The sequence below is a fragment of the Formica exsecta genome, unplaced genomic scaffold, assembly GCF_003651465.1.
Source record: "Formica exsecta isolate Colony F162 unplaced genomic scaffold, ASM365146v1 scaffold178, whole genome shotgun sequence".
NCBI lineage: Eukaryota > Metazoa > Arthropoda > Insecta > Hymenoptera > Formicidae > Formica > Formica exsecta.
The window spans coordinates 723,370-736,823 of record NW_021849095.1 but is presented as its reverse complement, the minus strand read 5'-3'; positions in this window follow the sequence as shown (position 1 = coordinate 736,823).

Here is a 13,454-nt window from a genome sequence, read left to right as displayed (position 1 = left end):
GTGCAGACGGTGGGGGGGGGGGGGGGGGGGAGGAGGAGGAGAGCCACGGAATCGCGGACCCCGCTACGGACGGAACAATGCGACCACTCGGGCAGGAGCATTTAATTGTTTCCGCTCCTGTCCGCCGTCGTTTTCGTTCCTGCGGAGCGTTCTCTCTAAGCTGTCTCCTTCCCGCTCGTTAGTGAGTTTCTCTCTCGGAACCGGAAGACGTCGACGTTGCAGAGCAACGTCTCTTCTCTCTCCGGCCGTCATACGCCGAGTTGCGCGCGCGGTCACGCCATCGGTCCGAAACGATTTAATTTATTTATTTTGTAAAATTCCGCGTGGATCGCGTTAACGACGCAGTAAGCTGTAATCGAAATCGATTGTTGCAACTATAAAAATTAAAATAAATAACTGTAGTTCTGTAGAAATTGATATGAATTAAATGAAATTAAAGTATCCTTAAATTACCACAGCATAAAAAGTTAACTCTCGATTGTGCGAATTAAGAGGTCATATTTTACAAAATATATATAAACGTTCGTTCTTTTTTTTATTTCAATCATTTCTTGAAGAGTGAGATTTATGATTTACTTATAAACTAAAAAAAGAGTAGTCACATACACATACATTTCTCATTTCTTTACAAATTATGTAGATTTTTCTTTAAAAAACTCGAGTTTTTAACGAGTTATTTTGAAGATCATATTAGTACACATAACCGCGCAGCTCAAGTGGACCCGATGTGTGATGCTGAAAGTAGAACGAGGTCGAATTTCACATGTTGTCACGCACAACGGTATGCAAATATGTACAAAACGCCCGGGAACATTTTATGGACCGTTGTTCTTTTGCTTGTAAACGGTTATTATAAAACGGGACACCCCTACTTAATATAGGTCTTAATCGTACTATTTTCCGCTGCTGTTTTATTTCAATGTGCATTAAAAGAAGCTATTAAATAGCATAACATTTAGTCGTAACTCTTTTGACATTTGACAGGATGTATGCCTAATCTTGAAATCTAATTCTTCATCTTTTAATTAGTACAAAAGGTTTGTATTCTCGAAAAATCCCAATCTATAAAATTCTATATTTTTGATAAATTTGTTATACCTTTTTTTATACAATTAATATTGAAACAAAGTTTTCGTAAAAGTCTTCGTGCTTGCGGAGAATACCGTCTCTACTAAAGAGGCAGATGAAACTCTTGGCGAACTTAAAAATTCCCTTTGTACTTGCTAAGAGAAGACGCACTTAATTGTACATTTTTCAGCTGTATCCAAAACCTTCTGCATGTGCGAGACGCACATTACAAATTAAAAAAAAAGTATTTTAATAACTAAATGTTATTGAAACTTGAATATTCTCACATATAATATAGAAAACCTCACTAACTTAAAAATTAAAAAAAAAAAAAGAAAAAGACATTTGTATCAAAGAATTCTAATAAGATAAGATTATTTTTTTCTAAAATTTTATTTGCGTCTTGTACATATAACGATATCAATCAAAATACATAACATTCGCTATTTTTAACTCCAATCGTTCTTGACCAGCGCATCTCTTGAGTAAGGGTAACTTATTCGGCTCGCGCGCAAACTTAAGCGAGGTTCGAAAAGTGGTACATCGCGAACGATGCATGCACACGGATGGATGCGGGAACGAAAGAGGGGAGGACGGAAGGAAGGAATGTTGGAGCTTTGGATTTCTCTCGCACGTCGCCACGCACACACTGTGGGGAACGCGGTATGCAAATGTGTACAAAGCGACGGGAGCATTTTGCAGCCCGTTGTTCCTGCGCTTATGTATATATGTATATATATGTGTATATATATATATATATATATATATATATATATTTCGCTCTTTCTCCTTTCCTCTCGCATGCGGTCCTCTGGCATCCCGCGGGCTTTCTCCCGGGTGCGCTTATGGCGCAACACGCAACACATACACGTACATTCACACACATACACCCGTTCTCCGGAAGAAAATAGGGAAACACGGTAGGAAGGGGCCACGTCGCAACCCCATCGACCGCCCCCTCTCGTTCCTCAACGCTATGCAACGACCGGTCGGTCGGTCGGTCCCTAGGTATTATTTCGCTCGAGGCGCCGAGAAGCAAGGAAAGTCGCGTCTCTCTCTCTACGGCGTATGAATAAAATATTATTTTCACCTCGCCTCGTGCCACAAAATGCACCCTCTTGACGAGCGTTAGGTCGTGCTGGGATGCTGCGAGAAGATTTGGGAAATAGAGAGAGTTTGCTAAGGCCGGTTGGTATCTAACAAAACTGAATGTCAAAATTATAATTATTATATTTAGTAAACAATAAAAATTAATGTTAATTGATTAATTATTATTAACTCTGAAGGATTTTTTAATTTTTTTGTGGTCAAAAAGGGGACGTGTATGTATACGTTTTATTTATAATTTCTCTTCGTTAGCTATTAGCGATACTAAATATTATCACAAGCTGTTATCAAACATTCTAATTATAAACAAAAAACTTAAGTTTCTCACAAAAGTGTCAAGACTGTTAAAAATTTAATTTTAAATTAACTTTAAAAGTGTTGAGAGCTTAATTTAAAACTTTATAATTTAAATATTTCTAGCTTATTTTTTGTAAGAGAACAAAGTACACACACAGCTATCTATCACTGTGTACTCAATTGAAATATAGATATCGATAACTAGAATAAAGAGAGAGAGGCAATATATTATGTGACTAATTCTAAGTAATGCGAAATCTCATCTTTTATCGTATCGTAGATATTAAAAAGCAGTTGTTTTATATTTAAAACTTCAACTTTTATCCATGTGCCTTGTTTCGCATTAATATTTATAATTGTGATATACTTATGTTATATTATTAATTGCTTTTGTAATTTTATCAATATTATATAACATAGTTTTTTTTTGCAAACCACAAGATGACGAATTTTAAAATAATTCTTCTTACTGACAGAATTACTGACATTTTAAATTGAATATTTTCACAATTATCTATAAATTATTTATTCAATTTTGTAAGATGGAAGACCATAAATTTGAGCCGAAATTCCAATGTCATCGTCCCATAATCGTTGCATCGATGGTCAATCAGCTACTAATTCACCCCTAAGATTTTGACGTTGTACGCGGCATGCTACAAGGGGCACGGCGATAATATCGTTAGGGCGCGACTAATGGGAGAGCCGCGAGAATGATTGCTCAAACGTAGAGCGTATTTATCGCGTAGCGGAGCGCGCCAACGCGCGATGCAACGTGTAATGTATTTTAAAAGCGTGCCTTTCGAGGGCGGCGTCAAAAGCCGATGTAAAATATGATCAAATAAAGCGAGGCGGGAATTAGATTTGGCAGGCTCTTTCTCCGCGCAGCGGTGCGGCGGTCCGGTTGTTCCGTGTAGAAAAAATTTCGTTGAAAAAAAAAAAAAAAAACGTTCGTCCACAGTATGCGGTTGCATAAATGCGTACCTCTGCAAACCTATCGACTAGTGATTTCCCTTGGGGGTTTTCTACGAAGTCGTATATAGTTTATGCATTTAAATTAATATTTAAATTAATATTTTAGATAAATTTAAATATTTTTTGAATATTCTAAATTATTATATTTTTTTTCTCTCCCTCCCTTGCTCCCTTTCTTCCTCTCTCTCTCTCTCTCTCTCTTTCTGTGTTTAATAAATTATGGCATAATGAATTGGAACCGCGTTCGATATATTGCGTGAGTTATGATCAGACATTGAGCAGTTAAAATACACGTGTCTCGGTAGGGTTAATCCAATATAAAATTGACGAAAGAGCTTACATCTATCTCTGTTAATTCGGCCTCCCTAACCACAATTGCCTTATTATTCGTAAAAAAGATTTTTTAATTACTGCAGCGCCAGACTGAAATATTGAGTCGCTCGGTAATATAACGAGCGGCTCGCCATAATGCATTGACGATTTATATAAGAGAGATCTTCCGTTTATCCCTTTTACCATGCAGAAAGTGAAATCGTTTATTACAATGCATTTTTACATCTACCGTTGAATATATTTGAGGGCATATCTGAGAGATCCTGTGTATGATATATTTTCATATTTTTTTTAAATTAAACAGAAGCACTCTCAAAATCGAGTTAATTAAATACATATGTACTGAAATAAAAAAAAAAAAAGAGAATTAGATGACTATATCTAATATTACATATGTACAGGCATTGAGTTATATATACTAATGATTATTTGGATAATTTTATTTAAAATTCTTTTTTTAATTTTTTGTTGCAAATAATTGATGTGGTGTATAATTTGAAAATGCATATCGGCGCGAACAAAGTCTGAAAGCACGTTCGACTCGACGGCGGTCTCAATCACCGCGATCGCTACACCGCAAAAGGTTTTAACGCTAGCCCCGCGTTACTTCAGAGGCGATCAGTCGTTGTTGGGAAGATTTTTCATCACCGTTTGCGCTTGCACAGTCACCGAGCAATACCCGATGGAAAAAGGGTAAAAATTGCCTCCGGTGCGTTAAGCGCGCTTCGCGCTAGTTTCGCGAGATGAGAGAGAAAGAGAGAACTGGTACAAGCTAGCGAGAACAGCCACGAGGATGAGGACAGAGGACAAATGTGTGTCGGTGTGTGCGCGGGCGTGTATATGTGTGTGGGTGCATGTACGCCGGGGACGCCTGCATGGCAGGCAGGTTAATACAGCGGCGCTAGAATGGAGGGTGGCTGCTGATGTAATTTTTGCCCGTTTGATGTCTTTAATGGAATCAGGCGCGTATCTAGCAGGCGCCACTCAATTTGCAGGGTGCGACTAATGGCTGCTGCGAGAGGTAGTCGGACCCGACCCGGACGAATGCCCCGAGCTGCTGGCTCGCCCGATCTCGCAGTTCGTAGCTCGCAACTTGACGCGACTCGATACGATTCGGCTCGGCTCGGTCCTATCTACCGAATAAAAAATATGCCGCCGGGTAAGAGACAAGTTCCCGCGTATCTCGATTCGAGCAATCCAAACGCTCCAAAAAAATATGGTGCGATATTCTTTGCTCAAATTATAGTTGTAGTACATCTGTGAATATGATTAACTGCTGTGAAGAGAAATAAAATGACAGATCGTTTTGGTAGTATTATTGAGAATAAATAAATTTAAATAATATAATATATTTTAATTTTTAAATTAAATTGTAGTTAATTAAATATAACATTGATTTTTAATAGAAGGAAATATAATTTTGATCATGCACACTTAGCCTCAGAATCTGTCAGAAGATTCCCATTTTTGAACGCTTTGTTATTTTTACACAAGAAATATGATTTTTAAAATGTGATAAAATGCAACGCAGATTGTAAATGCAGTCTGAGTCTAAGAGCGACAAGAAATAATCACGTCGAGATGCAGTTTCGAGGTTGCTGTCAAATTAGATAGAAATTGCGAGAATCAATATAGCGCGCGATATTATTGAGGAAATTATGGAAGGTAATCGCGCGCGTCGGGAAATGCTTTCTTGAGATTTCCTTGAAAGGTAGAAATTGCAAGAGCATAAACCCTATAGCTTGACATTATAAGCAAGAAACAAAACTTAACCGTAAGGAATTGGAAATTTTAAGAATAGTTTAACTTATCGATACAGCATTAACAGAGACATTTAATTAAACGAAATAAGATCAACTTCAAAATTTTTAAAATTAAAAATATTCAACTATATTAGTCCAGGGAAAATTAAAAGATAAACTGATAAACGTGCGATATTAACTGCGTCCATCCATTGTTAGAGAATTACGTCCAAATCGCACCGAAGAAAACAAGAGGAAGAGAGAAAAGAGAGCGCGAAGATAGAAATAGTTCGCGAAGCGCGTCACCAAGGCCAGAATCGTCGATCGTCGTTGTGTGTATAGGTGCCCTATAAAATATATTATGTCCCTCTCATTATCACGCTATTCTTCGCGAGCGGTCGCGCGGAATGATAGGACCACGACGAGTGAATGTATTTAGCCGAACACCCCGGAGTTCGACCTAAATGTTTGACATTACCGAGTGTTGGCGCGAAGGGAACGGCGGCGGGGGAAGAGTCCCCCCTTTCTCGGCAATCCTCCCCCCGTAAATCTCGCGCCCAACGTTTCTGCCCCCGAAATGCGTTTTCACGCCAATTTGTCTCTCCGGAAGCTTTCACGAGTCTTTACGCTGCCCCCTTCCCCCCTCGATAGGCGGGCGTTTCTGGATATAACCACGCACAAGCGCGCATATTGCCGTCGTCCCTGACCCCGCTGTCACCCGATATATAAACGTGCGCGATCGACGACGCCCGCTTGGAAAGAATGAAATTATCGTTTCGAAGATCGCGGACCGTAAATTCGCACGATTTTATGATGATTGTTAATGCGAGCAGCTAATTATCCCGCGAAAATTTTCTGTCCAGGGATTATTTCCTTTAATTGAAAAGATTTTAAAAATATAAATTATAAAAATATTTACAATTATTTTTGATACATTAAGTACGAGGTATTGGATTTAAAAACAAGTTTATCTCGGCTCGATTGAAAATAAAAAATTTTTATATTGTTTATTGCAAACATATTGCAGTAATGAAATGTTGCAATTGTGGAAAAAAAATTGTGAAAACATAATTATTTTATAAATATAATTATATCTTTCTGTAACATTTCAATATTGTAATAACTTTGCTTGATTACAACAATTTAAATTTTCTATCTTTTGCGTTTATAAGTTCCACAAAAATATAATATATTCTCTTAAATTAAGTTTATTTAACCCAAACTGGTTCAAAATTGAAAATTTTATTTTAACAAAAGGCACACTGACAATGAAACTGTTTTTCTTACAACTTACGAAATCTATTTTGGGAATACCCTCTCTCTTCGCGTAAAAATATCATTTCGAGATAAATCATCCCCTTAATCACACCAACAATCCTTCTTTATCTCTCATAGACTGCGAAACGTATTTACTCGTACTTCGTGATTGTGAGCTCTCGAGAGTCCGAGGAGAGCGCGCGTTACCAGGCTCGTCGTGGAATTAATTTAGCAAAGCCGCACCGGTTTCCTTAGGTATTACGCGAAGGGCGGGCCGGTCCTCAAAGGACCGAAGATCGCTGAGATAGCCGCAGTTCCGCGGCGGGCGCGTGTGTATAATAACGAGAGGAAACCCGGGCGAGCTTTATTTCCCCCGGGGGCCCCCGCGGGAGCTTAACCAGTCGTCGCCCATCCGACTCGAACGAGACGCGGAAGATCATATCGGAGCAGATAATTGGTCGGTCTCCCGATCGCCCGATCTTCTCCCTGCTCTCTCTCCCCTAAACCATCTACCCCGCTATACTTTTTTTGCTCATTTTTTCCGAAGCTTCTCCGCGGTACCGCATCCAGAAAATGTTTTAATTAAAAGCAACCGGACCACAGTTGGCGCATCGCGTCAATTTTTCGTCCCGTTCTAAAGGAGAGAATGAGAGAGATGTAATCGCGTAACACGCGGTCTTCCCCTCGACCAATCTATCGAATACTCTGCGGTACGAATCGAAAGTGAATTACAGTTATTTCATGATTAATTTCTTCAGAGGCACCATTTTTCCTTACCTGAATTAAAAGCGACTTTATTTATATTAAATTAAATTTTGTTAATTTATCGATATCATGATATTACGAAGTTAACTTAAAAATGTAATAATGTATATATTTTATTGGAAACCTCATCGGGATGCGAACAAAAGTTTGTGTTTTTTATCTTTAAAATTTCTATTCATTATTAAGAACGATAATAAGATGCTCTTCAAAGCTTTCCTGACTTGGAAAGGATCTTAGATAGACATCCTTACAAAGTCAGTTTATGCTCCGGGCGTCCAAGTATCTTTATCACGTTGAGATACGAAAGTCGAGGCGCTTGAATCTCCCCTCGGAACTCCCTCGCATCTTGATTTTTCACCGGCCGGTTGTCGAGGATATCAAGTGTCGTACGTGTTCATGGTCGAAGCTCGACTTCATCTCGAGTCGTGTTGCAAAGAAGATACCGTAACTACGTTTAGATATTCATCGCCATAATGATAGATAATCAATAATTGCTATTTCAAAATAATAAATATTAAAAATTAAAACTTTATAATTTGTGTCTAACTCTAAAAATTGTTGATATTGTTGTAAAACTTAGAAGAACTTTATAATACGTTTATTTTCTCTAAATATTTCAATATAATTATTGTATGCGATGGAAACCCCCATACTTTTCCCATGCGCGAATATAGCAATGTTAATAAGTATAATTGATATTTTACATTCTTGGCAACGAACACACGACTTTAGATATTAAATATTGCCTGCGAGAATGTCAGTGTCATCGCTATATCTATCGCTGCCGTTACTGTTGGTGGTGATCGGAAGCCGCACAGCGTCTATAGGTTTTACGGTGACGGCGGCATGGTCGGTGATTATAGGCCGCGACTCGACAGGCGAGTCGCAAGGTCGAAAGCTCGATCGAGAGATGTGAGAAGAAAAGAAGCTCGGTGTGAGCGCGCGGCGATGAAGGCATCCGCACTCTCACGACGATGCGCTCGCACACGGATAGCGGCCGATCAAAAAGCCTGCCGCGGAAGAAAGAAACTCACCGTCGGGTGAGACGAATGTGGCAGGCAGGCGAGGAGGAGGGTAGACATATCGAAACTCCGCGAGAAACGAGAGAGTAAGAGAACGGACAGATAAGGAAGGAACAACGCTCGCGAGAGGATGAAATTCGAGAGGGTGAAAAATGGCCGCGCGCGCGTCCGTGTGATATAAACGAGAGGGTGGCCGGGAAGAGAGAGAGAAGCGAGTGTATATATTTACTATCATCGTGCTGGAAAAGCGAGGGATTTATACTTTGAGGAGTTTTCTGTTAAGACACGAGAGACACCAGAGGAAAAAACGAGAGAAAAGACAGAAAAACAGAAGGAGAGAAAGATAGAGAAAGAGAAACTGTAGACTTTGAGCGAGCTCGAGCGAGAGGATGTCAGTGGCATAAGAAAAAAAAGGCAACGATGACGAGAAGAGAAGAGGGGGAGGAGGAGAAGATCAAGGAAGATGGACGGAGGGAGGAGGAGCGCAGCTCTCGGAGAGCGGGCAGGATAAATAAACGCGGCGCGCCGCCCTCTCATCTCAGACACCTCTATTTCGCCGCTCCTCATGGACGCAAGTCATCCTCTGTTTCTGAGCGCAGAGATACGATGTGGCGAGGCGAGGTGTGCGAGCAAAAAGGGAGGCAGGGAGTGCCGGTGCCGCGGGTACAGGATCACGGCCACCTTCCTCGCGCTCGCGCGCAACACTCGTCATTAACCCTTCCTTGGACATATACGTCTCCGATAATGATCACAGAGGCGAGCAAAATCATCAAGCCGGGGGATGAAAGCGCAAGAGTAACTTTCTTTTAATATTCTAAACGTCATGAGAGATTTATAAATAATTATTCATTAAATTATTAATAAAAAATATATTACGAAAAATATATATTTTTTTCGCACAATATGTATAATGTACTACAATTTATATATTTTATATGCTATTTTAGTTTAGTATAAAAATGTGAGATTTTCGTTTGCATTAATTTTTTAATTTTTCATTCGCGCTTTTATTCATATTTCAATTGCATTAATCAGCGATTTCGCTTACGGTACTTACTCGCAGTCGTTCGATTTTCTATGACCTTTCGGAATGAGCGTTCACCAGAGTCGCCTCCGGCACGATATAAGAGATCTAATGATTGGCCGTGCTCGTTATTTGCCATCTAACAACGTACCGACTAATCGCGAGCGATGAATGCATCTCAATCGCGAGAGCGATTTCACTAACGATCTACGATATAACCCGGAAGATCCGCCTTCTACTTTAAATCAGAGCATCGCGGAAATCTTCGGTCGCGAAATATCGATTCTATTATCAAAACTAGATATTAAGAGTCTCGATATATACTTTTGTCATTTTAGATAATGACGCCATAAAAGAAGAAATGGATATAAATAGTTCTTGTAATTTAAATCACAGTAAATATCTTTTCGACAAAAATACATCGCTTTGATAAAATATATTGTTGCACAAATCTTGAATGAGCGATCTCGATATTTATAATGCATTAAAGTATTGAAATCACATAGAGCCTCTGGTACGGCGCCAGATCTGAAGTGATCTCAAAACATTGAAAAATTTAAGCGCCTAATAATAACTCGTTCGAGAGAAAAATAAAATCCGGGAAAAGAGGAAATGCCAAACAAACTCTATTATACACGAAAATGTGAAAAACTAGTAATATCCCTAAAAATAACAACAGTCTAGGGTTCTAAGCTTTTCCAAACTAATAATTTCTTTAATAACTGAAGCGTACGCTTAAAAAAATGCTAATATCGAGTAAATCACAGTGTGAGGTTTAGAAAATGAAATAACTGTTGTATTTTTTTCCATTTCACACAATAGAATTAATAATGAAATGGGTTTTCAAAAGGAGCTAAAGCAAGTTTTCCAACGAAATCCTGACATTAATCCATTTTTTTTTTTTTTTTGAAAGATTTTTCGCCGTGCAAATAATACAAATTTGGGATGAACGTGATGTTTGTAATGCGCCAAAATATGTCACATAGAGCTTCTACCACGGCGCCAGAGATCTGACCTGACCTGACCTGACCTGACGAGGTGACCTCCGTCTCCTCGAAATCTAAGCGCTTGAAATATTCCATATTATAAATGTATAAATCGGCTTTGTGTAGAATAATAATTTCTTCGTTGAAAGAGAAAAAGAAATCCGAGAAAAGCCGGAACTACCAAACAAACTCTAATGTTCCTTAAAATATAACGGCTAAAGAGTCTCATACTTTCTCAAACTTATTCAGGCACGATAAAAGGCCAGACGTTTCTTGAAACTATGTCAAGAAAATATATTATTTATTCTTAACGATAGACAATCGGAAATAGTTAATATTTTATTAATTGCCGAATTATTTTAAATATTGTTATTTCGCAAACTGCAAAAAAATGGACTTTTGATTAAACTTTTGCAAAAAGAACTGTTTCGATTTCCAAAAGCACGCGCATATGATATTAAAATAAAAATATCAATGCAAAACTTAAGATTGCTACGCGGCTTTATAAGACTTTATTAATACGTCGTCAGCGTGTTTTCAAGATCGAAGATAGCGTGCGTAAATAGGTTTACAAGAATTAAATGTTCACGGTCTTGAGCACGATCGGATCGCTAATCGGAATATAGCTTATCAGCGTCGCTTTAGACTTTTAGACGAGGAGAGGGCAACGAGAACGAGAAGAGACCGGAAAGAGTCGGGCGGCGATCGGGAAGGACCGAGGGTCGATTTTCTGGATCGCGGAATAGGACGGATCTTGCGGATCGTGATTTGCGCGATTACCTGTAATGACGTTCCGCCACCACTATCAGCATCCCCCTTTGCGCAGTACCCTTCCTTCCTCCGTCCTTTCCACCCCTTCCGCCCCCCCCTCCCTCTCCTTCTCCGATCGCGGTCGTGCGCGATCCGCGTGTGTGGGTTCAGGGATGTGACAATGGTCGCTCATTATCGGCTCGCTATTGGCCCATTGTTGGCGGTGAGAGAGAGCCGGAACGGGCCTTACCGAGTGCGGCGAGGAGTGATACCGGGTCGTACACCGCAGCGGGGTAGTGACTCGTCCTTTTTCGATCGGTGCCGCCGGCAACTAGCAGCATGTCGGGACACACCATACGTGCATATTCTGTACGTTTCGCACCGCAACTCGTTGACTGATAAAAGGCGCGGCTAAAGTGTCATTCACATTCGAGTTTCTCTCTCTCTCTCTCTCTCTCAATGATTGTAATATGCGCGTAAAGATACAGCCGCGTTACAATACAATCATGTCGCAATATTGATTGTGGTATTGATTCGCGTTGATCGCGGGTATTGCGACGAGATGTTAATGTAGAAGAGTATGTATATACGCGCATGTAGACTTTTGATTATTTTTCTTTCTTATTTAACGAGCTGAAAATATTTTATTTTGTTTTGCATCGTGGGAGAAGAACCTGCCTGTTAATAATCCGACAGCTTTCTCTCCCTCTCTTTTTCTCTGTCAACGAGCATCTTCGCGCGCGTCGAGAAAAACCAAGCAAAATAATTTCCTTTCGCGTCGACTCGACGCCGCTACCTCCATCGGTAACCTTTCTCTTTCTCTCTTCGTTCTACTCCTCTTCATTGCCCTCCCCCAACGTCCCGCTTTCCGATTCTAGCACCCGCGTGCCGGCCATGCCGTAGCCAGAAAAGCAAGCAGAAAACGTAGGCAGACAGCTGAAACCCGATGGGCGCAGCGCCGGGGCGCGCTAAAACATGCAAAATCATGCAAATTGCGTTCGTTCGAACATCCAGCTCCCTCCCTCTTACCCCCTGTCCTCCCCCTTCTACCAACGGCACCGTCGCTTGGCTCGTCGACTTCCTCCGATCCCAAGCTCGCGTCTCTCTTTCTCTCTCTCTCTCTCTCTTTCCCGGGTTCATTTTCTCTTCCCGTCTCTCTTCCTCTCATCCCTATTTCTCCTCTTTTCTTCACTTTTTATCCTCTCCCCTTTCCTTCTCTCCTCATTCTCCGCGCTTTGCTCCTCCGTCCCGCAGCATCTATCGCCGTCGTCCGCGCTATTCTCTTTTATCTCTCTGTCGATCCTGCGCGCGCGAGAGCGAGCGTCAAAAATGTTTCGACGATTGTATGCCGCGGCGTTTGTTCCTTTATTTTTGCCGAGGGGGTGGAATACCAGGCTGGGCGGGGCTGCCGCTGCTGCCGGCGCGCACCGGGGGATGAAACCTCGCCCGCCATATTTACGTCTCTCTGTCGCGAGTGGGAAGCGGAAAAAAGTCCGGGAAATCGCGAGATCCGCCGTTCGCCTCGTACCCTCCTGACGATGGCCTTGTCTCCCCCGCTCGCGTCTCTGATAACGGCTGATATGTCCGACGTGTCGAATGAGTCGATGCGTTTGCGATCGCGAGAGATACATCCATGTTTTTGGCATCGAAAAATGAACTTACAATAATTATTTCGATCTTGTTTCCTTTTGTAACGTTTTTTTATTTTAGACTTTTTTTCGCATATACTATAATTATGCAAAATATGTGAAAGAAACAACTTGACAATTCACGATATGCAGCCTGCTTTAAGCTCGAAGTCGAGCATGAGCTTTCACAGAGACGAAGATTAGCACGCGAGTGCTATTAAAGTCATGTCTTCTATTTGCGACTAATGGCGAGAGCGTGCTGTTATTTAGAGCAGGAGCGCGCTTGGGAAAACGTGCTAATTCTCAGAGTGAGTTTGCTGTATGCCATTTTCTTCTTGCTTCTTTACAGCAAGCGTAATCACTGTAATCCTACAAGCGCGAGGTGCTATGCCGTTCTCGCAAAAAGCGCCCATTGCAAGCGGAGCTTTTGCACAATTCTGCGTTCTTTGTTTTCTTTTTATTTAAATCGCACCTGCGTATATTTCCTTATATAAGTATTT